Source organism: Falco naumanni, chromosome 3 (genome assembly GCF_017639655.2).
Source record: "Falco naumanni isolate bFalNau1 chromosome 3, bFalNau1.pat, whole genome shotgun sequence".
Taxonomy (NCBI): Eukaryota; Metazoa; Chordata; class Aves; order Falconiformes; family Falconidae; genus Falco; species Falco naumanni.
This window is the reverse complement of record NC_054056.1, coordinates 105,868,647-105,896,172: the sequence shown is the minus strand read 5'-3', so window position 1 is coordinate 105,896,172 and position 27,526 is coordinate 105,868,647. Positions and strand designations below refer to the sequence as shown.

Genomic DNA, 27,526 nt, shown 5'->3' with positions numbered 1-27,526 from the left:
CCCTGTCACTACATATTTTAGTGATGAGGGGGCATCTTTTTCAACACACACAGTTATCTCCTCTTACTTTCTTGATGCAGGTATATATTTTTCTTGCTTGGTGGGACTAAAGATGAACGTAACATTAATTCCACACCAGCCAGCCCAAAAGGGAGAAAAGACTGGAGTCCAACATCAAGCGACCGTGGTAGATGTGTGTGGGAGCCAAATGGAGCCCAAGTCTCTCGCCCATGTCAGATATGGACCAAGCTCAACCTCTCCTAAGGTGTGCGAGCTGTTTCATCTGACTGCAAAACTTTACAAGCTCCAGAGCAGTTGCAGAAATGAATACCTGGTGCCCAGAGAAAGCCACGTGGATCCATGGGACTGGGCAGCAGGAGGTGTGAAAGTCAGTGCCAGCAGCTGAAACAAGATGCTGCAGATGGGGAAAGCAGAGTTCAACACCGAGACTGCGATACTCAGAGGAGAGATGGAAGCAGGACAGCTGGTTCAGGGGCAGGGCAAGGTTTCTGCAAAAATTAGCTTCCTGTTTACTGGTGACTAACATCGCTTTATGCAAATTACACCAATAGGACTGAAAGAGTAATTTCTGTAACCAATATCCACACCATAAAAATTATTGCCCTAGAGGATTCCTGATTTTGCCATCGCTCAGTAGATGGGTAACAATATTGACCTGGGGAAAATCTTGTATGTGTCTCAGCTCAGGGGTTGTTTGATCTCGGGGACAGAAACTACTTCCAGTACTCTGAAAAATGTAAGAATTTATTTGCCCTTCAAAAACACCTTGCAAATACCCTTGATCTCATTCAGCACTGGTGATTGTCCTGTTGCAAGTGGGAGGTGATATAGGAAATATCCAGAGGTTGCAGACTTTCAGCATTTTTATGGACCTCTGAAGTACAAGTACATATCTCAAATCCTGAAGAATTACTAGGTAATCTTAAAATAAATTTTAAAAAAAAGAAGTTAGTAATTGATTGTGTAATGGTGGTCCACTGAAAAAAACATTATTTGTGACCTTTGAGAAATAACTAGTGCACCTGAACCCAAGGAATATAAACCACAATTAAAAGTAGCCAAAAACATGCATGGCTGTTTCTGTGGGAGACATTCGTACATACCTCTATTTCTTACAAGCACTGCCATCTAAAATGCCTTTCAGTTATGTCTGCACATCAAAAATAATACTGTACCTACCCCTTTGCATTTCCTCAGATCAGTTTGAGAGAAAATTAAAAACTTTCTGTAAACAAAACATATCTCTTATCTCCGACACACTTGCTTCTTTGCTTATTCTTTTGTTGAGGACAATGCTTGGCTTATCTTCTTTTCTCAGTGGCTAATAACAATTTCTGCCTTTCTAAAGGGAAATGCAGACAAGGCATGGTGATGTGAAAACACCGCACAGTCAAAGCACTTCAGCTTTACCTCAAGGTAAACTCATAAAGGCCAATGTCAAATGTGGGTAAGAACCTGACCCTGGGTAAGTTAATCTCGTATTTAAGGTGAAGTGCTTTTTATGGGCGCACATCCTGCGTGCCTAGGTGGTGCTGGGTACCCATCCCCGTGGGACCGCCTGCTGTCCATCTCGCTTGCAATCCAATGAAATGCAAACCTTTACAGAGGAATTTCCCCAGGTTTGCATGTCAGAGAAAGCCCCCCCCCCCGCCAATACCTGGAGGTTTCAAGGAGGTGCGCAGGGCTGAGGCTGACACTAGGCCTCCACATCCCTTGCCGGGGTTCCCCCGCCATTTTGGGGTGGACGGGTGTGTGTGGATAGCCGCCTCGTTGCTGCTTGGGTTTGTCTGTGGCTGGGGGGAGCCTTTTTGCTCACATTTCCTGCGTTACGCTTTATCTTTTGCCATTGTTCATTCTCCTTTCATTGCCATGGAAGGACGCCTCTTTCGCTTCAGCATTCGGTCACGTCAGAAGCCGATAACACGGTGGGAGGCAGCGGGAGGCATGACTCACCCTCAGAGGTCACCCCGCTTTGCAGAGAGGGGGCATTATTGTCTCACCTTCCTCCTTGAATTCAGCATCCCCGCTGCGTGGAGCGGTGCTGCCTGTCAGTCCAGCCCGCCCTCCCTCTCACCTCTCTGCCACCTCTGCTTCTGGCTCCTTCCTTTCTTCCTCCTGAGGAGAAGATCAGAGGTCAAAGGGACCTTTCAAGGCCAAATTCAAAGCAGGGCTCACTTTGGTGCATCAGTGGTAGACTAGCTGGCCACCCAGTACTTGCTACAGGCATGAAGCCTGATGGCCCCATCCCTTCATGCATTAGGTCTAAGTATCTGGAGTCCCCTTATCGTCTCAGTACCTGTGGATTTACCATCACAAGACTTCACAGCATCAAGGAAAAACCATTCCCCCTTTTCCACAGATGAAAACTGAGAATCATAGCTCAAACACTTAAAAATGTTGGGTTTACTATGTCCTACTAACTGCTGTATCACTATCAAGTGGGAAACCCCAAAGGCGCAGACTGAATTGACACTGTCTGAATACGGCTCTGGTGTAGTTTGCCAGATTCACAGACGAGCACAAATAGGAGTCAAGTCTCCACACCACTTCCTTCCCATCCCACTCTTCCTCTTCACCTCAGCTGTTAAAAATGTTGCAATAGCAGAAGTAGTAAAATTAACAAACTTAGAGAAGCCACTGTGGCACATAACAGGCAGTCTGTGCTGGAGCCCTGGAAAGCCCGTAAGCCATTCATTAAGCAGGAGTGAAACTATTCCAGTGATAAGCATTTATGAAAAACCCAGACTCAGAATCGAGTTGGAAAAAGCATTATGCTTCCTTTCCTGCTGTGCTCTGGAAATATAAATGCCTCCTTTGACATGTCACAGGCATTTCCTTGGAAAAAAATTATGTGGGAGAGAGAAATTCCCAGGAATATTTCACTTCAGACCAAAAATGTACAGGAATAAATAGTTTTTCAAAGGCAATTTACAACATGAAACACACTTGGATATTTGGACCACAGAGCCATCTGAATACTAGATCAAATCTGGCTCTATTCCCTGAATTTACTGGTGATTCAGAAACTCAAACAGGTACCCTTAAAACGTGTTTGTTTTTTTTTAAAACATAAGATAAATCCTTTACATGCAATGTTATTAATATTATAATTAAAAGCTGATGCAGAATATTAAAAGCAAGATGCATCCTTCTAAGAAATTACCTAGAGAAGTAATTTAATGGGAATTCAGTTACCAAGTGTTGGAATTGAGGTTGGGGATGAGGTGAAGGTTTCTCTTTCTCGTTGTTGTCTTTTATGTTGTGAAGACATCGGTTCGAGACGTCTAAACACGTAAAGATATCACAAGAGTTTAGACTGTCACACCCAGCCATGGTACAGCACCACTGTAAGGACCCAAGGATGCAGGATGCTTGTGGAACAGTGAATATGGAGATGAGTCTGTACAACTGAAGTCATGCCAGGGCTTACTGTGTCACTGCTGTTGCACAGTTAGCCCTTGTACCTATAGAAGATACACTTCCAGAAGAGAAGCCACACAAAAGAAAAGAGAAACTAAACCGAAGCAGACAGCCTGCCCCCAGGAAAGCAATACTTGTGCCTACAAAGCGAGTGGCTGAAGCTGGAAGAGGATTGCTCTTCGCAGCAGCAGAGCCCTTTGCCTCCTGCTGGGGCTCGGCTCCAGCTCGGCTCGCGTGTGCTTTTGCAGCCTGAGTCTCACAATTTTCAGACTGTGGTTGCTGAGACTCAGAAAACAAGAGCCACAGAAGCAACTTGCAACTGCCTCCCCTGTGAACTTGCAGCATTGTCCTTCATATAGATTTCCCAGCTTCAGAGCCGCTATAAAGCAATTTCTTCAGTAGGTGGAATCACAAAGGTGCAAAATCAGAGGGACAGAATGGTAAAAGCAGACCATTGTCTCTCAGAAAAGCAGACCATCCTCTCAAAAAAAGAGAGGAAAAAGGAAAAAGCTTTACATTTTCTGTAAAATTATTTGGCTAACATAAGAAAGGGGCCAAATTTCTCTTTCTGTGGAGAAGGCTGAAATTTGTGGGAATTCGTATGCAGTAATAGCACAAGATAATTCTGTAGATTAATTAAAAAGAAACCATCTGAAACTTTCCTGTTTTCTTTTTAACTGTAGAAATTTCCATACAGATGATATCCAGACACAGTAAACCTAATCTTCTGGTGTTCTTTTAATTATAAAAACAAAATATCAACAGTTACCCTCTGTCTCCCTTGGTATGCAATCCAAAGAGCAAAAGAAACAAACCACTGAAGCGACCCTTTTTCCTGTTTTGTGTTTGAAACACACACGATGGCCGAAGGACTTGCTTCTCATCTGCCCTGTTTCCCTTTCCAAACCATAAACTGTCCTTTAATTGATTCAGAAGGTGGGTAGGGATTAGCAGAATCAAAGTCACATAGGAGGGGGAGATATTTTTAAGGCTTCCAGTGGCATGTACAGAGAAGGGGGCAATGCAAACACAATTAAACTCTTTTGATGCAAAGGAAGCAAATGCTTGTATTGTGATTTGCAACAGAATGAGTCAAGAAATTAAGACAATCGAGCTATGTCATGTTTTAGCTCACAGTCACTGTAAAGTCTGGAGTTGTAAACTCTTTCCTTTCAGACAGGCAAACAGTAAGAGCTCTGTTCTGTTTTCAAGGGATGGATGCTATCACTTAGACAAGATCCTAACTCCCAATGGGTGATAAAAGCTTATCACCCCCATGAACAACACAGCCCAGTAACTGGTGGGTGCCTCTATCTCACAGCTCCAGCTGCTGGCTTCCTCTGCCTTGAAGTAGGGGAAACATAAATAAAACAATCACCATATGGATATTGCATTATGTAAATGGCAGCGGTTGTAAGAAATGCAGTTTCGTACAGGGTATTGGCAAAGGACTGAATTCACGGCCAGCAGTTCGAGGCAGGTTGAGCCGAGAGAAACATTTCTCAGGCTCATTCCTCCAGCAGCAAGGGACAGCTGAGCATTATCTTCAGGACACAGCCTTCCTGGCTAGCTGACACAAGGACAGTATTGGAAATTAATAGTCAGTAACTGAGGACAGATGACTCAAACTGCCTGAAACTAGCAAGACTTGGTACCAGCAGGGGAATGCGCTGCATCTTGCTTCTAGCTGCCCTTCCATGTAGCATCAGCCTCCAGTACGCTCACGCAGCAAACAGTGGTTTGGGACAAAGAGCTTCAGGAAACATCACCCTGGGCCTGAATCTCTCTCCTAGTTTAAATCAGCCATAATAGCACCAAAAGATGAAAGACAATTATGGACTGTGACTCCTGGACTGCAGCAGGAGGGAATTCTATATTGTGCTTTAGCATGAAAAAAGGCCACCCTAAGCCTTCCTCCATCTCAGCCTGTGTTGTGCTGGGGCTGATTTGCTGCTCACGCCCATGTCCAGCCGGAGTCTGTTATTCAGTTAAACCAATGCAAATCAGGAGCGGCCCCAGATGAAGCTAAAATGAGGTTTCTCCTGACTTGTAGGGGTGTACGAGGCAGCAGACTTCAGTCCTTTGTGGTCAGCGTTGATTACTGTAAGCAGGGAGTTGCTTAGTCCTGGACAGAGAGCCAGGACCAGGCTGATTTGTAAGTTAGTCACCAAAGTATGTCATCAGCAACCCCCCTGAAGGACAGCCAAGGACAGAAGTTAGAGCTCATACAATATTTAATGATTTCAGTGGTGACCTTGAATCATCACTCACCACCTAGAAGCAGTTGAGGATTAGGAATCCAACATGGGACTGAAGCCGCACTTTGGTGCCAAAATCCCAAAGTGAGAGCAGCAGCCCTGAATCCTCCTTTCTTTAAGGTTCTTCAAAAGGTCTGTGGGCACACACCCAGCCCTGTCCCAGGCTTGACTCATACATTGCAGGGTCAGGGCTGTCCCCAGCCTGGGGCTCTGGTCCAGGGGACACATTCAAAGGGTGCCCAACACATGCTCAATGGTAAATGGGTGAGCAATTTTAAATTTAATTAATTTAATTTTAATTTAATTTGAATAAAACCAGGGACTTGCAGAACCCTATGCCTGTTACCAGACCCAGCCCTTCATCTCTGTGCCTGGCTCTCAGCACAGGTGTGATTTTCAACCTTAAACAACTTGAGAGACTTCATTTAAATAAGCCACCAGTCTGAGTTTTCTTTAATCTCCAAGATAGGGGATTTTTTTTTTTTTTTTGCTTGTATGATCTGTGGTTGTAAGAATGAAAAATGAGTGGTCAGACCAGTAGTTTGCAGTTATATTGGCTGTTTCCTTTTCCAAAGATAATATTTTTTTTTTTACTCAATGAGTTAGTTTTCTTAATGACTTGCAGTAAGGGTTTTTTTTCTTTTTTTTTTTTTTTTAACTTTCATTGTTAATAATAACTCTGAAGTAGTCTTAAAGCCACATACACATGGTTTTACAGAAATGTGAATGCTCTGCTGTGAACCCCATGCAAAGAGATCACAGCCCGCAGGAGGGACACGCAAGTCTTAAAACTGACAAAGAAAAAGGAGTAAACCCGCTTTACCGAAACCACAGCATAGCCTAAGAGACAACAATTGCTCATTATCCTTTTATTATACTTAAGCAGAAGAACCTTCTACCAAGCAATAGCCTCATAAAAGCTCCTGCCAACTGGGAGTCTCTGAGAAAGCCATCCCCTTCGTTCAGCGCAGGAAGTTAATCCCACAGCCAAAGGAAATAATCTTCTGATAAAGTTTGGACACACACAGCAATAGTGGTAACCATTCAGAGTTTTTAGAAACAAATAAATTACTGAGGTCCTTCCATGTGTTACAAGCCAATGCTACCGAAAATAGTAATTTTGCCCATTATGAGTGATTTATGAACACTCACTTTCCTCTCCAGCAAGCCAGACACTAACAAACTTGACATCAGAGGCAGAAGCAGGGCCTCAGCTATGAATGTGTTGTTGCCAATTGTTCTTTGCTGATATGTTGTCCTGAAGACTTCCAATAGGAGGTGGGGAAAAAGTCCTGTGATGCTCAGGATACTGCTAGCACCAGTAAAACAATGATTCCTTTAATAAATCTGCAGCAGATATGGAGCTTCACTCATCCAGGTCCTTATAGGGTGACCAACATAGGACATTGAGATAAGCCTCAGAGATCTGTGTATCGAATTGTACCTCTCCGAGGACACTCAGGATGGGACTTCTATGAATGACAAGATGAACTCAGATAAGCATTTCACATCTGAAAGTATTTTCTCATTGTCAGGACTGATTGTTCCAGTGTTCACAGTTCGTATTCTTAACATCTCCTTTTTCTTAATAGAAGACAGAAACAACTTTTGGAAAGGAGATCAAATCTTTCTGGTCAATGAAGTTTCACTGGGTCTGCATATCTGCAGCTGATGAGATATGGGGCCACCTGATTTTGCAAACAGATCATTTTTTTCAATGTTATTACATCCTCCTCTGTCCCATGGATCACCTCTAGTTTCAACTTGATCAGACCAATGTTTTCTTTGCCTCCAGTCTTTACACAGGTCATCACCTCAGAACATCACCCTGTCCTTTAGGCTGAAAGTTGCAAGATGCACAGAGCTTGCATCATTTTCTGCAGTGCCCGTAGGTCCTTTGAGGTGATGCCTATCCAGGGACTTAACATTTTAACATTTGTCCGACACACCCACAAGAACTGCCTTCTTCCTCCACAGGCCTTTTTTCTCTTGCCAACGCTTGCACTTTCTCTTCCATAAGTAATAACATAGTTCTTGGATTACTCAGAAGGTATGTCTCAGCTGCAGTCATTACTCGTCGCACAGATATAGAGCATGGAATTAATTTCAGGATTCAGACTGGCCTGAGCAGAATAAATAACCATGCAGTTAGCCTGCACAAAGATCCTTGTTCAATACCTGCATCACCTAGAGAGCATGAACTAGCCTTGTTCAAGCTAACTCAGAGATGCCAAGATGGTAGAGCAGAGAAACACGAAGCTCCCTGAAGCGCACATAACAAATTCTGTCTCACTAGAGAGATCCATGGGGTTTGAGTGCTCTTGGGTTGGACACAATTAGCCCAGCAGATATTTATTTAGTCCTGATCTTTGCAGCATGTGGAAGAGCACCACGGCTACACAAAGTGTGGAGTTCACCACCATGACTGCTGGAAGGACCTGTAATTCCCCACCTTGCTCTTTAGCGTTGTTGTAAGTTTTGAACCCTATAGCAGTTGCAGTGCTTCTGCAAGCATTTCAGCAGTAATGAGAACTTCCAGAAAACTTCATAAGCTGTCTGTCTTCATTACTGCTACAAGCTGCTGAACATACAAAACCCTGTAGTTACTGTTTCAAATCCTAATAAGGGATGTCTTACTTTCATCCATTGGCAGAAGGATGAATTGAAAAAAACAGTGAATTTCTTCCCATATATAGGTTTCAAGGCTGACTGAATATTTTTAGTTCTTTATATGATTAGGCTAGTGTATAAAAGCTTAAGTGGCAAATAGCAGATGATTAGGGAAAGATTATTCACTCTTTCTCCTAAAACCCGAACTAGCAGGCAAGCAACGAATTCTCAGGTAGAGGATTTAAACCAAAAGGAAGTACGTTTTCATGTGATGCATACCTAAACAAATGGAACCCATTGATACAGGATGCTGTAGGTGCCAGAAGTTTAGGTGAATTAAAAAAGCAATTAGACGAACGTATTGAATGAAAACCCATTAGTGACTATGAAAAAATAAATATACACCTCCTTTACCAGAAGCTGGCGGAAGGAGATGCTGGGGGAAGTGAAACTGGAGGCTTGACTCAGTTTTATACCCTGTCTTTAAACATTCACAGCAAATTAATGTCAGACAGAAATCCCGGGATAGCTGGATCTTAAGTCTAGAGCTGATCTTACATTTCTGTGTTTAAAAGGCATTACCTTCCCACAACCACTGTCAATACCTATTTCTTCTTGGGGCAATTTGGCTCACCCGTCTTTACAATACAACAAGGAATGACGTATTTACTAGGTAGTGGTTTCCATGTGTTTCTGACATGCTGTAGCCTCATTCGCTAGCAACCTCCTCTTTGCCAGAACTGGCTGCCATTTTTATTTAGATATTAATATTTTACAGAGCTGTTGGGCACACTTGTCCTCTACCATTTCTCATTTTTTTTATTTTCACCTAACATAAAAATGAAGGTCTAAATGAAAACGTATGTTCATGCCTTGTGTACGCCATGCCAGTATCTACAGAATATACCTAATTATACACCATATTTCTGAAGTCATAGGGTTTCATACTTCCATTGACATGACCAGATAGTTTCAAGGAAATTCAAATGATCAGCTTCATCAAACTTCCAAGGGATAGAGAGAGAATCTGGGTTTCCTTTTTGGTGTAGCATACCTTACAAATAGGATTTCTGAAACACATTCCTGCAATATACCTCTGCCTGTGTCCTGCTGTTAAAATGCTTTTTTCCACTACTTGAAGTATACCAGGGTACCCACTCTTGCAGTTTCTCCTAATTGGGCCTGCGTGAGCACCTCATGAAATCGCTTTGTGTAAAAACCTGACAGGCAATACCTTCAAGGCAGCCTTATGTGTTTTAGTATTTCTTGTTGCTTTGGGCCATTGCCCAAGGAGCAAAAGCTGTCTATGACATGAAGCCTCTACACCTGAAATCTCTCCTCAAAGGAGGTTGTCTTTTCCCCTTCTTTTCCCAGTCTGTTTCAGCAGTACCCAGGAGGGATGGGAAGATGTGCTGGCAAAGAGAAGTAGGTGATAACTGCAGCCACACACCCCCACCTCTCAGCCCCTGCTAAACATCAAGTTGCATGTTCCTTTTAGTACATCTCCAGAAACTGCTATTCATTTAGGGAACCCTCCCAGAAAAATCTCCTTCTGAGCTTTTCTTTTGTTTAAAAAGCAATGATATTTTGAGAGTGTGCATCAAATTCACAGGTCTACCTAGTAAAAGCACATACAGTTGAAGATTAAATCAAAGGAGGGGATTGACTGCCCATATGTAGAATGCAGCTGCTAATTGGCTGTCAAGGAAGGTAATTTTTTTTTTTTTTTCTTACAGGAAGAAATGTTGAGAACAAAAGATCCACACAACATTTTAGACTGAGGGCTTCAGCCAGCAGCTACATCCCTTTTCCAGGCAGTGTAATCTTCCTGTTGGATATTCTCTTGAGAGCTGGGTGCAAGTCAGCAGTGCCTGAAGTGGCAGAGAGTGGCCCATAGATGCTGATTTAACCCTGGGGCTGGCTGTTCTGCACAGGTGCAAATTTTGCCCTTGGCAAATATAAGCAGCATAAGTGACACAGAAGCAATGACTTCTGCGACCTTTCCCAAGATGATTTGCATCTGAAAAGAGACATTTTTGGAAATAGAAAAGTTTTGTCTCAATGTTTCCAAAATAAAATTATTTGACTCAGTGATTCAAATTGACTTTTAATTCTGAAACTTCCTTTAGTGCTCGGCCATTAAAGTCCTGGGCTTTTTTAAAAGTTAGACTCTAGAAGGATTTTGTCTTTGATTTTGACCCAACTCTGACTTAAGAGCACATTGCCAGAAGGCAATCAATCAAACTGAGTTACTAACAGTTGTGTCAAAGCGAAACAAGGGTGAGATTATCACAGAAGGTGTTGCCCACAAAATTTCCAGAGCTTTGCTCAAAACATGGGGTCATTTTTGCTATTTTGGAGCTATTCTTTAAACGCGTGGACAGCAATACTGACATATAAAGAATTAGCAGCTGGGGCTACAAAGAGAGCTGTGTGCCTGCAGAATTCCGTCCCAGCGACCTCACTGTAGTGCTGGGCCTTTGATATCCATGGAAATGTGGATTCCCAGGAATTGCAAGTAACCCTGTGGGCAAATTTGTCTTATAACACTTGGGAAAAATAAAACCCATCCAGCATGAGGTCATCAGTTCCTACTGGGGGGGGGAAATAGACAAGATGTGGTTTAAAGCGGCAGAATTCACTCAAAATCCCTCTACATCTGGAGCTTGCTTCTCATGTTACAGGAGTCCCAAACGTTCAAAACTGCAAACCATTAGTGACTAAAGGAGCAGCAAAACATCTGTATAATGCATGAAATGTCTGGAAGTGTCTGACTCTCTGGGAATCAGCTGAAGCTTTCAATTGATGCTTTAATGGCGGTAATTGAAGTTTGCAGCCCTGGCACATCCTAGCTCAGTAATTAGATGGATTACAATCTTTCTTGTTTGGCAGCATTCTTTAAACAAGCTTCAGCTTTTCATATAGTCAACACTCTAGCAGAGATAAATGTCACATCAGTTCAGAGTGAAAAGTAATTTAAGGAAAGACTCAAATTTATCTTCCCTGAGTACCAAACAGGAGATATTTCAGAGACAGGACAATGGCCCTTTCTATCTTAAAAGAATGGCCCATTTCTCACACATAAAGGCTAGCTTGTGAGGGGGAATCTATGGGTGTGCCTTCTCTCAAATCACTGAAGCTAAACCTGCTTATAATATTTCAGGATCCAGTCTATGTATTAATGAACAGATTAAATTCTGGTAAATAGAAGTTTGTGGGGAAAGGAGAAAAGGAAGAATTCCAAGGGAGAAAAATATACTGCCTATCACTTAGGAAAACAGGATTTGTCACTGTGATTGGTAACGGTATGGCCAATGAAAAAATAAAAAAAAAAAAATGAAGTTGTGAAAAAAAGCTCTACAGTAGGATTATTTGAAGGGAAATTAAATAAAGGCAGTAGAGATCAGCAACCAGCTTCCATCCATAGGAGAATGGGAGACAGACATGCTCTTCGGTCACTTGCATCCAAACCCTGCTTCTGTAAATCATTTTTACTCAGCTTTAAAACAGCAGCATCTAGCTTGTGCTTGTTTTAAAGCTACTGACAAATGTGCTACATTTACCTATCATTGTATTGGTGCCCTTTGCAATTTCAGAAGCAATGTTTTGAAGCCAGCTCTGTTTCCTAGTGCTCATGTCTAGATTTTCTCCTACCTCAGTGTTCTAGTTGAATGACATGAAACATCGGTGGATTGGTTTCTTTAAAGAACTGAGCAGTCTGAGGATTTCACCGGACAAATCCTCATCCCCTGTGACCTTGGAACAAGATCACATGTTTATGTCACCACTGCGATGCAAGCAGACCGCCAAAGCCAAGCAGACAGGTACTGTTGATCTTCTTGTGGTCACACTATTGCTTCAGTTTCCTCTACAGCATCTCCCACCCCATCACTTACTTCCTTCCTCATTCAGCAGATGGACAATGCTGATGCTCTTGCTGTCCCACCAGAGTCAAAATATTTTGTGTCTAGGGCAAATCAGGCTGGCATAATTCCAATAGCAAAAAAAAAAAGATGAAGAAAATAATTTTATGTCCTCTCCCAGTTTTTACCCATGGCCTTCCAATCACGTGCACTTCATCCGGAGGAAATTTAGTAGCTGCCATCATCATTATGGCTTTATTACACCTTTTGCATCATACTTGGTTCCCCCATGACTGAACAGAGCAGTACAACACCCACACACACTTTTGCCTTAATACCTTGAAACAAGCAGAGCCTGTGACCTCCCTCTGTGAGCTGCTGGGTCCCATGTCAGTGAAATTTATGAAGCACATAGATACTGAAATCTGAATCACTGAAGCCTTGACCTAGTATCCATTGCTATCAGCGAAGGACCCTATTGACAGGAATAACCAGGATCTCACTCAGTGTTCAGCAAAGGTTCCCAAGAAAAAGACAGCCCATGGGACATGCTTCATTTTCTCTATAATTGCAAGCTGTTGAGGTACTTAAGCAATCAGAATAAACAAACAGAAAAAGAATGAAAAAGTTAGAGACATAGACATATGACTGATAGAGACTTTCTCACTGCAGCAAACCACTCAGAAAATCTGGGTTGTATTTCCAACTTTGCCACAAGCTGCTGTCTGATCTTGGGAAAGTCCCTCAAAGGCCATCTCCATTCTGAAATTTGTCTACCTGAAAATGACACCACCTCACTCGGCAGATCTGCTTTCTTGAGTAGTCATAGTGCCTTCGTTTCATGAAAAAAAGAATAATGACTTTTAAAAAGGGTTGGTTTTTCTTTTTCAAAGAGCTGAGCTCAGCTGTAGGCTGCCTTCTGCTTACTCAGCAGAAAAAAAATAGTTGTATCCTTGCAACCTCAACATCACAGGCTGTTCAAGCAAGGTCCCTGTGGACTTACTGGTTTGCACAATGTCCGGTACACAATATGCTTGTATTTCCAAGAATGAATGAGTGTAAACTCATTTTGATGAAAGACTGCAGCACCTCTAAACATTAGGGTAGTAGTTTACCAGAAAAGGCTTCGAGTAAGAACATTTGGGCATAAAACATATTAACTACTTTTAAGATGGAGTTTAATCAGTTCATAAAAGGGATTATATAATGTGATTTCCTGCACACAAGAGACCCCTTTCAGGCCTCCACTCCTTAACTGCAGGATATATCTTAAGGCTAAGAGATCAATCGATGGTAAGGACCCTTCAGAGATTTGACCGCATATGGGAGGTATAGTTTAAATGAAAGTGCTTTAGCTGTACAGTCCTTCCTGTCCTACAACACATTCGGTAATGTAGCATTTCAGAGGCTTATGAGAAATCTGGTAGTGTAACGATAGGGCAGGGATATCCTGGGCGAAAGAAAACCCTGGATAATGCTGCTGGCAGGACTAGTTCATGTGCCACGATCCTTACGCATTTTGGAGGTTTCCAATGTGATATGGTGCAGAAGAACATCTTCAGTGGAGGTCCAACATGAAGCACTGAATCTAAACAAGCTGCCCTCTCAGAAGCAAGCACTGGGATGATGGACAAAGCCGCACACAATGGCCTTGCAGGATCACCATGTTCAACATTGGCTGCATAAAGCCTCTGATTGACACTCCACGGTTTCCACATACCTCTGCCACTTAGGAACCAGTGCCTAAGAGGGACCTCAAGAGCTAATTTAAAGCAATGGAGCTTATCAACTTGTACTCAGTGCCACGTAAGTCATAAGTATAGCTACACTATTTTGAGACCAGTACAGGCTCTGAGAGCAGCATAGACACATGCACTTGGCGCTGTGCCTGCAATAATAAATAATGACTTGGGTTCAGGACTGAATCTCTCATCGCCTACTGCATGGTTTATGGGCAAAATACACCCATGGACAATGGTGATTTACTGTACTGTTAAATAACTTCCACTACCACACAGACTGTATCAAACCAATGGCCACACATACATACAGAAACTGAAGTCTCCATGTGGAGGCAAGACAGAATTGCAGCGGCTGCAGAAGTCACGGCTGTGTGATGTAGAAGAATTGCCAACAGCTGCCATTCACCCATCCATAGTCATCTGCTGCTAAGCTTGACAAAGAGGATCTTGATGCTGTCATCAACAGCTTGACTGTATAGTTCACAAGCACACTTTCCCCCTTCTCCAGGCTGGACCTTTAGGCAAAATAATTTGTGAAAGACCATTTCATAGCTCTTTCTCAAAACACAAGATCTCATCACCCAGGAATGTAGTTGGGGATTGTTCAGGGTGACAGGGAATACCTGCAGGACACACAAGGTACCAGGTGTAAAAAGTGTTAACAACTCTTGCATCGAGTGTGGAGCATAGACTGGATACTGGATGGCTACCATTGCCCCTTGATTCAGGGGATTTGGCATAGATGAGATACAGAGGCCGATAATCTTATTTGGATGAAGTTTTCTATGGGAGAATATTATAAAGCTTATTCTCCAAAGCATCCAGCTTCCTATGCCTCACTCAGCTGGCATAAAATCTGTACAGACTGAAGGCCTGTAAACTGTAAAAAACAGTAAAAACTGTATTGACCCTGGGGGTCAGACCTACAGCCTTTGGAGGTCTGCAAATGGCATGGAATTGATACAGCAGGATTGCAGCAAGAACAGACGATGCTCCCTATGGGATCATTGCCAATTGGTTCTTCTTATCTGCTGAAGAGTAGCTAGAGGGCAGACTGCTGGAACTCCAGTACAGCATTATACTTTCTTGATATTAAACAGAAATATGCTGCAGCAGTTTCTTCTTCGAACCCTGCCTCATGCTGTCACATCAATAACAGTCCTGCTACTTGCATATACATGCATATCCTTTATATATAGAATTTTGAATGGGGCTGTGCCATTTCTTTGTGAATACGTTAATACCCATGGACCTCAATCATGCACTAGGATAGTCTGATCAAGGTAGAACAGGAAATACAGAATAATAATTTTAGCTTTAGTTCAAAGAAGTACAAGAAAAGAAAAAAGTATTTGTGGAGTATTTTCAATCTGACACAATTTTATTCATTGCTATCTCTGGGATTCAAGTGGAGAAGGTCACACACAGCAGAGAAACTAATCACTATGAGCAGAACTCTTTTTATCTGAGATTACCCATCTAAGAAGCAAACATCTAATCTAAGGGAGTTTTCGAGGCTCAGTACTCAATGGAGATGGAAGGCAACATCTAGTATGGGCAGGATCAGTGACCTTCTGAAGACAACTTTTTCTGCTGACTACAGAGGGAGTTCAAATTACTGGTTTACTTAAAATGCTTGGCTTTTAGACAGTTGAGGTTATAAGAGGCAAAATTTCCTCCAAATATTTAGCATCTGTAATATTCAGGAGTTATGCATGGCATGCAGTTTTGCCTTGGTCCCCCTCCCCTTTCAAATAATGTTTTCTGCCAAGGTTAGAATATACTAGATCGTAAAGGAATAAAGAGCATCACCTTTGTGGTTCTCCAAATAACACACACAGGTTGGGTGCCTTTTCCCTTCATCTGTAAGAAAATTATGGGTCATTAATGCATTCAAGAGGGGGAGCCAGTCCCAAATTCCAACAGGATGTTCATCAATACCTAGCACCGCAATGGCTGAGAAACATCTATTGTTCGGTGTAAGCCCTGCTTAACGGACTAGGTATAAGAACCATAAAGCAAGCAGACACTCTTGGATTTTTGTATCCTCAGAAGCGTGATTGAAAAGCAGTGACTGATTCGCTGTACTGTTGTTCAAAGATTAAGGCAAACAGAACAAAGAAGTGGCAAGGTCATCCAGTCCATCAGAGAAGACACACTTTACACAGTGTGTTTGAGTGTTTTGCCCAATCCCATTTTAAAATTCTCATGCTGTGGGGGAATACCAGATCTTTGGGGAGTTTGTACTAGTGTAATAACAGATCTCCTCTCAGGAAAAGTTCCTTGGTATTTGCCCTGTTATTCTTTGCATGGTATTATTATGTTGCTACAGTCACCCCTTGGATAACTCCAATAATCTTTCCTTCAAATTCAGGATTTTCATATGCTTATACGCAGGCTACACTTCATCATGTTATAGATAATATTTCAAACCTTTGCTGCTTAGAAGACTGCAAAGGCAAAGAAATCTTGATGCAAACCTCTAGATGTGAATCCAAGTCCACATGAACATGATGCATACCTGAGTTTCTGTTCTGGACTAGTATGGAAGGCTTCTTCCCACCCACAAAGCTACACACAAGTGTTAGCTGGAGGAATAAAAGGGAGTTTCTCAGGTGCCTCCTGCTACAGAAACCTCATATGATTTATATGACCATGCTAGCACCCTGCACTCAGGATGTTTTTTTCTGAACTTGGCTTCACACTTTCTCGAAGTCTTTTCCATTTACTACAACTGTTTTGGCATAACAAGTGTCCAGCACTGAATATTTTGTCATAGATACTGTTACGGAAAACAGAAGCCTTTGTTCCCATGAGCATCACTAATGTTTCTGTAGCACCTAGAGGCTCTGATGCCATTGTGCAATGTGTTGTAAATTAAAAACTTGGTCCCAGTCTCACAACTAAATGATTCATTTGTACCAGAGACTATAAGACAGTGTATCATGCTCATTTTCATTGACCTGTTCAAGACTCAATCTGGCTGCATTTTCTCATCAGGCATCAATTTTCTCAACATTTTCAACTGAAAAACATACAAGATTTGATTCATTCTTCAATACTGATTTAAAGGAAACAGAGTTATAATGTTTGTTGTCTCAAAACAAACAAGATGTTCCATGAGTAGTGGAAGTTTTTGCTAAAACTACACCTACAGTCAAAAATCAGAGGCAATTTTTTTTTTTTTTTTGGGGGGTGGGGTGGGGAGGAGGAAGCTGGTTTTCATTAATAAAATCCAATTACCTTTAAGTGGAAACAAGGGAAAGCAAACCTGAGGAAGGCAGACAGAGCTTCTAAATATCAAAATACAATGAAAAAGAAATAGCAATCTAAGTGGAGAAATAAAAACACAACATTTTTAATTTGAGGCTTGTGCTGGTCTGAATGTATTTAATACATTTCTTACTGCCATAAAAGTTCTACCTTACAAGAAAGTTGCCACCGGTAGGGAAAATAATCATAGGAGGAAGTATATGGTAGATTCAGAAATTCACACACCCACATGTTCTTCCTCTGTCCCTCCACCCCAATTTTATCTTGTTTTTCTCATAAAACTTAATTTATTTTGCTTTCTTGATCTGTGTCTGGTCACGATCTTGGCTGGGGTAAATTTCATGTTTTGGTTTCACGCCCCCTATGCTGAGAGCAGATGTGTCCCACTCAGCTCACTAGGCTGAGGCTGACCAGCACCAAACTTGTCCTAAATTCAATGACTCTTCTGATGTGTAGATTGTTTTATACCACAAACCATCACAACTGGCTTTACATTTCCACCACAGGACCTTTTCCGCTCTTCCTTATTCTCATATCTCTGAACAGGCTTTCATGCAGTCAAAGCAGCCGTCTTCCTCGTATGTGCAAAAGCCTGTGACGATCGAGCCTGGTGCCACTCTTCCTGCGATATGGGGGGAGATAAGGCTCTTGATGACAATCGCTTACTCTACATAGGAGATACAACATTCCTCTGACAAATATGTGACTAACCTTTCTCCCAGCCATATATATCTCAGTGAACCACTGTAAAATCCTGTGGCCTACCAGATTCATGTGACATTTCAGGGAGAGGACTTAGTGGAAATTTTAAGGAGCTGAGGGAGAAAGAAAAGAAAACCAAATTACGAGCTAAAATTTCAGCTGGTACAAATTAACAAAGCTTCATTGAAATCAAGAGCTATATCATTTTACTTTGGTTAAGAATTAGGTCACAGAAGTTTATATTCCCAGAATCTCTCCTGGTATACGTTTTAGTACTGAGAATTGTTTCAATCAGGCAACGATTTGGCATTAAGTTCAGGCACTTAGTGGGTTCAGTATAGAAAAAGTTATATGTAAAAGGCCAGACAAAGTTAATGCACACCGATGTTTCCAGTGGATTTAGCACAACTCATTCATCTTTGGGGAACACCTGAGTTTTAAATAGACCAGCTCTTTACCGACTTGGTATGAATATCTTAATCTCAGCTTGACTGGCAATCTTTTGTAGAGGATTAACTCTTGGAGGATGACAGCAAAGGAAATATTTCTTCAGAAACCCAAAGAGGTGGGCAGGAAGGCAGCTGAGGGGAAAGTCTGAAAAGAGAAATTAAACGGATGTTGCTTCAACAGGCACCACTGAGCAGCCCATAGCGACCAGTGTCTAGAGCGATGTACCAGTCAGAGATAGTGTTGGTCAGTATAAACCCAATCAAAACTCTGAGACTAAGATCTTTGGCACATTCCCGGACTATTAACGTTGGGATAGGAAGCAAGGCTTGAGATTTAGGCAATAAGGTACCCATGTCTGCAACATGGTTCAGAGCTTGGTACCGGGGACTGGTCAGAAAGTATCAAACAGGTACAGATGTGCCTCAGAAACCAGCTGCCCTCATTTAACTTTGTCTGTGACATGTTCCAATGTCTGGGACATGGTGACGATGCAGATCCAAAATGACAGGCACTATCCAAAACTGCAGAAAAGGAACTGACTAATGGGGAGATGATAACGGCCTGTGCTCAAAGGGGAACTGCTGGGCTGTAGAGAGTATTTTTGGAGTTCCTCAAGGTTTGGTCTCAGGACTGACATGACAATAATTTCATTAATAGCATTGCACAAAAAAAATGTGCCTGCTGTAAATGGAATTTGCTGATGAGAAGTTTAAAATATCCAGCATTATCAACGCAGAGAAGAATGAGAAAATTGTACAGAAAGCACCAGATAACGTCAGTGATCGGAGTAAAAGAAAGAGAATGATTTTCAACAGAGAACAAGTTTGGCATTTCCTTTATGAGTCAATGATAAAAGGATATATGGATCAATGGTGTGAATATACTAATGCAAATCCACAATAATATGGATTCTGCAAAATTTCTTGCTTGCCACTCCACCAGAATAGATGATCTGATCAGATAAGTTGGCCTCGGCACCAGCATCTCAGATAAGGGCTGACCTGACTTGCGAAGCCACTAATATGAAAAAGAACGGAGGGTAATGGTGCCCCTGTGTGTATCCGAACATTTCCGAACCAACTTTCCAATTTTATATGAACCAACTTCTCCAATTTTATATGGGGAAGTGCTCTCAGAGACACAAAGCATAAATCATTACATGTAAAGATTGCATTGCAACTAAACAAGGACTCGGGCTCATCCCTCTCGGGCTGGTGACTTTTTGTCCTTAATCGCTTTGTGTAACGTTTCCTTCCTTTTTCAGTAGCGCCTCAGTAAAAAGCGGGCAATAGGCACAGGGCAGGGTCTGGCTGTTGGGCATTTAGGGGAGACTCGAGGGACATGGCAATCGGTGGCTTCCACTCCTCAGTCTGGGGCAGGCTGGCAGGTACAGGAGAAGGAACAAGGTGCCTCGGACAGACAGCTGAGCCTCCCTGACCTATGCTGTCTGATAGCCCCAGCAAGGTAACACGGCACAGCCAGTGAGTCAGAAAAGCAAAAATGATGCTCTAGAGTCAGGGATGCAAATCAGGCTTTCTGCTTGTGAGGGTGGTGCTGAAAGCCATTCCTAGGGCTGCCAAGAGGCTGAATCCCAGAAACACCACCCAGGTGGCCATAGCTAATCCCTGCTGCCTGAGCTTTTGCACCCATTGGCAGTCTCACAGGGGTCAAAAATCCAAAATTTGGTTCAGAAGCAGGCAAATCCCAAGGCACTCACTTGACTGACTTATTCTGTGAGCCTGACACACACATGCTGCAGAGATGCGCCTCTTGGAAATGCTTGCTAATACCACCCAACACATCCATTTGGGATGCAAGAGACACACACTCAGATAAATGCACTATCTGAGAGAAGTGCAGCTCTCCCAGGTGTACAGAAGCCTCCATCCTGGGACAGAGACACAAAGCCACACCTGCAGTCTCCCATCGGGCAGAAAAAATTGCAGTTTTGGATCATAGCCCTTGGACATTAGTACAAGCTAGCAGATCCAACCCTGGAGTGTTTCCCCTTAAGGTCATAAAACACAGAAGAGTTGGGTTTTATTCTACAGACTGTTTTTTGGCACCAGCATTGGTGCTTTTTTTAAGCAAATAATTTAAAATGTGATTCTTTGGGATGATTCACATCAGGCTTTTCAGAGATTTTGCACCAATGTCTTAAATAAAAAATTGTAGGCACCAAGATCTACAGGCTGAATTTTCCAGAAGCAGGGGCGGGGGTGTGTGTGTGGGGGTGTGGAAATCCAGACTATCTTTTAAACTCCAGGGAAATTAATCCAAGGTCCATAGATTTCCCACTCTCCACTGCTTCTTGCGAACAAGACAAATACGCCTGAGCAGTTAACATCTCACTACTTGAATAAGTGAAATTGTCCCTTACAAGCCTAAAGCTTCCACTAAGAGAGACTGAAAGTGGAAAAAAAAAAAAAAAAAAAAAAAAAAAGAACATTTAAAACTACTGCTGGACACAAATGTTAAGACTTATTTGGCTCAGGATTTTCAGTCAACCCACTAAATCAACAGAGACACGCTTGCAAGTTCCTATTTGGCCATACACCCCAATTCTTAAGATACTAAAACATAAAAGTTTGATTCAGGCCATTCCCTGTAAAGATGTTATCAAAACTAAAAACGTCTTAAAATGCTGGTAAATTTATTACTCAGAGAGTCTGCTTGTCTGGTTTCTTGTCAGCCTACAGAGTTTTTTTTGGTGTGGGGTTTTTTGGTTGTTTTTTTTTTTTCTTTTTTTTTTTTGACAGCACAGTAACATTTTCTTTCTTCAATGCTTCATTAGCTCATCTTACTCATGCAATTTTCCCCATTTTATTTCATGTAAATCAAACTACTCATCAGCTCTGTAATGCCATCAGTGTACAAAGAGCCTTCTATAAAACAAAACAAAAAAAAAATCACATAATGAAACCCCCAAAACTGATACTTACGCAGGTAATATAATTTGTTGGAGATCTATTCATAAGAGGTATATAAAGTTAAATGCTCTTATGAGGATAGAAGGACTTGGGAGGAATTTTAACAGGATTAGATTCTCTAGTATGTGGCTGAGGTAAGATAGTCAGGAAATATTTTCCAAACCAGGGGATTTTTGCCTTACTATATCTTTTTTTTCTTTTTCTTTCTTCATTTGGCAAGTGTGGCTAATGGTACTCACGCTTCAGTGCCTTAGTTCATCTGCTAAGTATTCCCCTGTTGAAAGGATGTGCCATAAGCAGAATTTTCTGTTTATTCACCGGAATAGGCAGGTGAAGTGCAGGCAGTTTACAACTTTGCATGTGAATATATTCTCATCCCCTGCAAGATCAAAAATGACAGCAGAAGCAAGCAGCGGGGTCACCGGTGCAGGCTTGAATTTGACTGTGTGAGAGAGGTTTCAGTGAGAGGTTTGCATTCACCCGCAGCTGGACAGCAAACGTGCACAGGTCAGGTGAAAAGGGGGCAAAAATCCCAGAAGCAAGGCGCTAGCACAGGACTTGGGGTGCCCTGTCAGAGATCCCTCTCAATGCCTGGGCATCTCCCCACTGCCCTTCGCTGAGGGCGAGCTCCTCCTTGCACATGTGGGGGGCAGGGCAGGGCAGAGAGGTGGAAAGCAAAGGGAGGGGGTTGAGAGAATCAGTGCATTAAACACCCTTCAAATCACAATTACAGAATCTGAAAAAAACACCTCAGCTAGAAAAAAACACTTCTCCAGTTATTAATCCTGTTATACATCAGTTTACTTATATTCAGATGCATAGGCATATGTGCACATGCACTAAGTCATTGTTTTTAAGTGTCTCATTTTACCACTGCTTTTTATCCTGACATTAAGGTACAATCAATTACTAAACACAAACCACTGCAACAGACAACATTAAAGCAGTAAGAAAGCAAATGGCTGAATGCTGAGCAAGCAGAAAAGAGAAAAAAAGCATAAATCATACCTAGCAAACCCTCAGGGGTCTTTCCCAAGCATGATCAATAACAGGTTAGTCTTCTGAGCAGAGGGAATTTCTTCTAGGACAGACAGGCAGCATCAGCTGAGATTTGTCTCTTATAGACAGGTTATATAGGAAAAGTTTCCAAATGTCAATATATAACCAGCAAAACTGGTGACTTATAGGATTGTCTCATATTTACTGAAAGTCATGACAGAGGGGCCTTAGAATATACAGACTAACCCAGGTAGCGAGCACTGAAGTGGTATCAAGTATGATGAGAAATAAGAAGGAACATCTGTGAGAAATTTAAAAAAAAAAAAGAGCTAGGCAAAATGGATGATCAAAATCTCAGGGAGAAACCTGGTCCCAATTTCATTAAAAAGAAGCTTTCACCTGCAACTAACGCCCTTGCTTGCAAAAACCTTTCGGTTTCAACAGAGGAAGAAAGCTGGACTTTGAAAAGATCACTGCTGTTGGCAGGGAGAGTGCTAATTAGCCAGTGAGGACCCTGGGGAGTAGAACTGTGTATAGTTGCGAAGCTCAAATTTTTTTGCTAAGTTTTCTGTTAGTCTGAAGCAAGGTAGGATGCGTAGCCAGAAGCAGTTTTTTCTCACACTGCCATTGCTTTTTGTCCTGTCTGAAGCCGCAAATTACAGCGGGTTTTGAGAGTTAAAAAATTATCTCCCAGTTTTTCACCACAGAATTCAGTTTTCCCACATTCTGGATTGCGTTTCCAACAGTTTAGCCAATAATGAAACCAGCTGTGGATAGCATACTAGCTGGGGCTAGTGAGCCTTCAGCACAGCTCATTCTCCAGCCTCCTCTCCCAAGGACTTCACTCAGCCTAATTCAAGGAAGACAAAAAAAAAAAAAAAAAAAAAAAAAAAAAAATGGGGAAATTTCAACATCTTTTGTTCTGTTTCTTGCCTGTGACTTGTCTTTGAAATGCACACACTAGCAAAACAGTAATCCAGAGCCAAGCACCTGACACATCTCTAATTAGCATTGTTCTTGGAGTTTTACTTTGGATTTTTCCCCTGTGAAATCATTCTCTCTGAGTCAGAACGCTCATTGCATCTTAAAGCTGCTTCTGCTGCATTTGTTCGAGATTGTTTCTACCTGATCACATCTACACACCCTTGTAATGGATGATAGTTACTATTCTTTCAGTCCAGAGGAAACCTTCAGAACACAAGGAATTTACTGCAAAATGCTGCCCTTCATTCCACTTATTCATCCTTTACATGATTGCAGCTGACCAGGGTGGAAATTTGCAGAAGCTGAGCAAAGCTCTCTCCTTGCACTAACCTCATTTTCACAAGAGAAATCTTTCTGAACTTTTCATACACCTAATTTATGATTTCATGTTGTCCTTTCAGCTCTTCTTACCCAAACAGGTCAAAACTTCCTTGGTAAGGACCTGATCCTGCATTGATATCGGCTTCTAGGAACCACAACCACCTCAGAAGCCCCATTTTTAGGGGAATGGGCCATAATGGGGCTCTTGTTTCCAACAGCTCAGTGGAACAGGAGTACTTTGCAAGCAGGAGGCACAGATTACCCCCATGAACATGTTTTTTGGTGCTCTGTCAGCTCCAGGGGCTTCACACACAGGGAGCCCTGGAGAAAGCACTACAGGACAGACAGGCTCGGGTAGTCGTGCTAGCTCAGTGTCAGCATCACCACCAGGCTAGGAAGAAAGCGGGGACACAGGAAGGGATGAAGACATGTCAAATTTGCTCAAGAGAGGCTTGCCTGCAAAAACATCGGGAGCTGCCTATACTGATACACTGCTAGCAGGTCCTGCTCCACTCCTGGCACAGAGGAAAAAAGCCCATTTATACTTATCCACCTCCAATTCAAGAAATTCTTTTCTCTGGACAACATGCGTCTGTCCACAAGTAGGGGGGATGGGAGGGCATGAGCACTTTTGTGGAGCAATGGAGTTTGTATCAGGGCTGAGAGAGCCTGGTTTGGGCCTCGCTGGTGAGTGATGCTCCAAATCTGTTTTAGAGGTGGGACAGCAGGAAATTCCAGAGCAGGATGCCTTCCTACATCACATACGTTGGTGGCTGGTCTGTAATCTTGGGAAAGTTGAGGTCCTATGGGGACGGAGTTGATAGAAGAAGCCGAAAGAAAACAAGCCCATTTCCTCTAGGATTTAACTTCCTGCATGGGGATCCTCACCTCCTGGAAAAATAAGAGAAACCATCGTGTAGAAATGGACTGTAACCTCCAGAGACACATTGTAGCATGAGATGTAGGGCAGGAAATCTTTTGTATTTTCCATGCATGCTCCACCAAGGGGAGACAGGATCTTCACAATACCTTACAGATCCTCAATTAGAGTTTCACTCTTGCCTTCAACTTGCGATCTCTTTCCACCCCCACCCCCCCTTGACATCACCTCCAGCTGTGTCTGCTGCATTTCCCTTGCCACGGTGCTCTGCAACGGTTGCACAGGTAACAGCCAGACAACGGCAGCCAGAGGGCCAAAGGCAGCATCTCTTTCTGAATACAGATTACATGGCTGAAGTCACGGGGTGAAGTTTACACAGGCAACCTTCCTGCATTAGGAAAAGCTGGTACTTGCACTGGCCTCAGGAAGCTCAGGAGGCTATAGGAGGACTCTGATGCTTGTCCTGAGATAGTGTTAGTTTGGCTTTATGCAAGAGTGGCTAATAAAGCTCTTGGAAAATAAGGAGTGCAGGGTTATTGCACAAAGGCCCACAGTTCCTCCTTGTCAGAGGAAAGCTCTCCGCTTCCTTCTGCCTCTCCATATTCCTCTGGGTTGCATAGCTATGAACAGGGATAAGACCAGAGAACATCACAGGCCAAATTCCCAGCTGTGCTTTTGCAACTGCAGGGATTCAACCTTTGTTGAGATATCCCAGTGGCAGGAGGACACCCAGTATTGCACCACCCCAAATAATCCCTAGCTCCAGGAATGCACCGGGAATGTGCCCCGAGCAAGCCCGTACTCTGCTGCTGCAACAGCTCTATGAGGGTCAATGAACTGAGGTTGCTCTGACTTGTTACAGTGAGTCAAATTATCCATCTGGTGCAGGGATCTGAAAAACACAGGCATGTGAGCTTCACTGAACTATTCATTCTTCATGAGTGTTGGCAAGTGAGGTATCTGAACCTGAAGTTCTGTGGGTATTACAAAGAATATTTCAAACTTCCTTTGAACTCACTACAGGAGTAAGTTTTGAAGAGGAAGATGCTGAGATTTGCTCCCTTTTTGTCGGAGGTCTGCAGACTGTGACTGTGGAGGGCAAGAAAGCTCCCCTCTCCCTCAAAGAGCTGGGAACCAGAGGTTCTCTTCCTCCCAAGCTCTCTTAGATCCCTGCCCTGCCACCAAATTTCTGTGTCACACCTTCAGCAGGGATATGCCCTCAGGTTTGCCTTCACTGGCAGCTGCTTCATACTTACCCTCCCAAGAGGGCTTCTCCAGCAAAGATCAGGCTCCCTGTAATAAATCAATAAAACGTGTTAGTGAGGTGCAGGAGAGAGGGCACATTCCTTTCTCCGTCTGGCTTTGGTGGCCTCTGGAGCAGCCTAGGCAGAAAGGCAAAGGAGACACAACTCCCCAAGGGCACAGAAAGGAAAAGTATGGAATTCCCATAGTACCCCAAATATATACCACATACAAGCTGTTTCATGCCTCCTATGTCTTCTTATATAAAGTTTGAAGTGGTGACAGAATAGTAATTTCATTATTCCACAAGGTCTTGTAGCCTCCAAGGCACTGGTAAGAGGTGTAAGCATTTCTCTATGCAAGTCCAATGCAGCTGTAAACAAAACCAAATGCACCTGGAACTGGAAACATCACAGGTAGCTACAGGACTACGTCTCTGGCTGTTTGCTTCAGCAGGTGGTACAATCCAAACGGCTGTAATATGTGATTTAGATGCTCTGTAATACAAGCACCAAAGGAGAGCTTGGACACCAGAGTTACAGGTCATCTTCCCCTGACGGTCTCCTGTGCCCGTGGTGTGAATCTACAGCCATTTGAAAACCGGTGATCTTTGGGCTTCGTGAAGACTTGATGATAAAATTGTCATCTGTGACACAGAAATTAAAAATAGAGAAGAAGTATTAGATCAGCCTGGACATTCCCTTTCTGCAGCAGGGGTCTTCCCTACCATGCATTGTACAGTGGTCTCCTCTTTGTGCATTGTACTTTGTACATCTCATTGTACAGTGGTGGATTTTTAAAGGACAAATAAAACGTGGATCTATCAATTTGTAGATGGCTCTGGCATTTTCACTACATTTGTCACCTTCTTGCCAGGTCCAGTCCTCCCCTCACCTCTACTTAACATGTGGGTAAGACACCCCCATTTAATACCTCCACCTTTAGCAAGGGCCCCTTTGTTTGATAACTTATAAGACTGATTAAATGGTTGTGGACATAAATAACTTCAGTATCCACATAGGCAACTACACTCAACTCTGATATAAATTTTCATTATCCACATAATTCAGTTTCCTTGACTCAGGTAACACATTCTTGGCATCACGAGTCTCAGAACAGCATGATGCTTGCTGGGCTCAGGCTCACCTTTGCCAGGCAGAGATGGCCTGTCAAGTCTGTAACCTCTGCCGAAGTGGCCGCCGAGTCACAAGGTCATTAGTAAGAGTTTGCCAGCACACCACACAGTGAGTCATATGTAATAGCCCATCTGCTGTCACACTTCATAAAATATTTTCCTATTATTTCTCCTTCCTGTTCTATTCCTAAGGAGCAAAGCAATCCTCGGCAGATGTGTAACTGCCAGAACCCATTTTTGCAAATAAAAGAGCAGAAACATAGTTGTTGCCTTTCCCACTGCCCCAAATGCCTGATATCTCTTATCATTCTTGCTGACATTTTAACAATGCTGGCTGCTGTTAGGGATCAGCATTAGTTAGGGATCAGCATTAGGATTCCTAGTCACAAGCCAGCATCTTATTTTACTAGGCATAGTAAAGACAGCACAAAAGCTGCACCCCAAATGGCTGCAGACTAAATACATTCACAGGGCAATTCCCTTCTCACACAGCGTGGACTCCCCTTTGGGACCAGCCTCTCAATATTTGTCACTGACTTTAACTAGCCTTTATAGGGACCTGCTCTCTTTCTGAATACCTCATTCCTCATTCTTTTCCTTTATTTGCATGCTCAAAATCAAGTTAAAATAATGACATTTCAGTAGCTGGGTTATTTTAAGTCTGTCTCTACCACCTTCTTCTTTTTTTTTTTTTTT

At 42.6% G+C, this 27,526-nt stretch overlaps 1 long non-coding RNA gene across 1 annotated transcript in view; it reads right to left on the bottom strand.

The window, feature by feature from the left end:
* LOC121085829 overlaps nucleotides 1–22,863 on the bottom strand; it is a 53,784-nt gene extending 30,921 nt beyond the window's left edge. The window contains exon 1 of the long non-coding RNA XR_005827202.1: nucleotides 22,278–22,863. This is a non-coding gene — a long non-coding RNA (uncharacterized LOC121085829). The remainder of the gene's footprint in view (nucleotides 1–22,277) is intronic.
* Between the last annotated feature and the right edge of the window lie 4,663 nt (nucleotides 22,864–27,526).